Source organism: Priapulus caudatus, unplaced genomic scaffold, assembly GCF_000485595.1.
Source record: "Priapulus caudatus unplaced genomic scaffold, Priapulus_caudatus-5.0.1 Scaffold153, whole genome shotgun sequence".
Lineage (NCBI taxonomy): Eukaryota > Metazoa > Priapulida > Priapulimorpha > Priapulimorphida > Priapulidae > Priapulus > Priapulus caudatus.
This window is the reverse complement of record NW_014577214.1, coordinates 56790-58265: the sequence shown is the minus strand read 5'-3', so window position 1 is coordinate 58265 and position 1476 is coordinate 56790.

Here is a 1476-nt window from a genome sequence, read left to right as displayed (position 1 = left end):
AAGAGAGAGAAAGAGAGAGAAAGAGAGACGATAAAAAACAAGAGGCGCCCGCAACCTCAGCAACACATCGAGCGCGTTGCTAGGCGACTCCGACGCGCCGCTGCATTTAAATCCAGCTCATAGATATTATTATCCTACGATATTATATAATATCATAATAGCCTCGTTCACACGAGACCTCGTATTTATGAAATACGGTATTTGCGAAATACCGAATCTGAGACAAATACGCGGCCGAGCGTTCACACGCTGATTCGCGGCTCCAGAAATACGGTATTTGCGAGCTGCGAGCTGCTTTAGTAACAATCAAGCGAACAATGCGAAATAAACAATGCAATGCGCCCCAACTGCCGATAAAATACGTAGACTGGTCCGCGCTCGACAGTTCCACTCGCGTTACACTGGAACTGTCGAGCGCGGACCAGTCTATAAAATACGCGGCTTCAGAAATCCGGTATTTAGCGTTCACACGAGGAAATGCGCGGTCCAAGAGATCCGGTATTTCTCAAGCACGGCAAATTATTCGGGGTCTAGGATGCCTCGTATTTACATCAAATACCGGATCTGTTTAGATACCGTATTTCTTGGACCGTGCATTTTGCCTCGTGTGAACGCTAAATACCGGATTTCTTGCTACGTGTGAACGCGGCTTATGTGGCGTAAAAATGATTGACAGACACGTTAGGAATGCGATAGAGAACAACGTTAATGACGTATAGGTTCTGAAAACGCGGAAAATTTCCAACGGCTGCATTATTTGATAATGGATAACGAAATTTTAGTTCGACCGTTCGATGCGCTGAAGATTCGCTGAAATGTCGATCAGATATAAAGACTTACTTGTTTGTAAATCGAGAGTTTGGTTATGCAATATTGATTTACACATTTACACAGGTTTATGATGCAAAAAGATGCTGGAAATTGAAAGGGACCGCATTCTCTGTATCCCGCACTGGGGGAGGGGGCGCACTGTATACAGGTCTCTGTGTAAAACACTGATTGTTCAACAATAACAGCTGGCAGCACCTAACGATGTATTATGTATATATATATATATATATATATATATATATATATATATTATATGTGTAAGCCCCGGGGCGATGATCGTCATCTGACGAGAGCTTACCCGAGCGTCACACTGGTCACTCTCAAAGCGCATGTACTTCTTCGGATACTCTATACTGCGAAACATGCGCACGTGACCTTCGCCGACCTTGATGACCCGGAAGTGCGTGTCCTTGTCGTGACTAGACGTTGCCGATAGGTTTCCGTCCTTGTCGACGCTGAGCGCGTGGTGACGCGACGTGTAGAACTTGACGACGCCGTTGTTGCGGAATGTACCCTGCGTCATGACAACGTCAATGTACATCACGCACCGCTTTTACTGATCTCTTCCACGCCCACCCTAACTCACCCGCTAAGTGCGCTGAGTGATGGTAGCATCTACGGCCTTTCGTTTATTCCATACAGGGC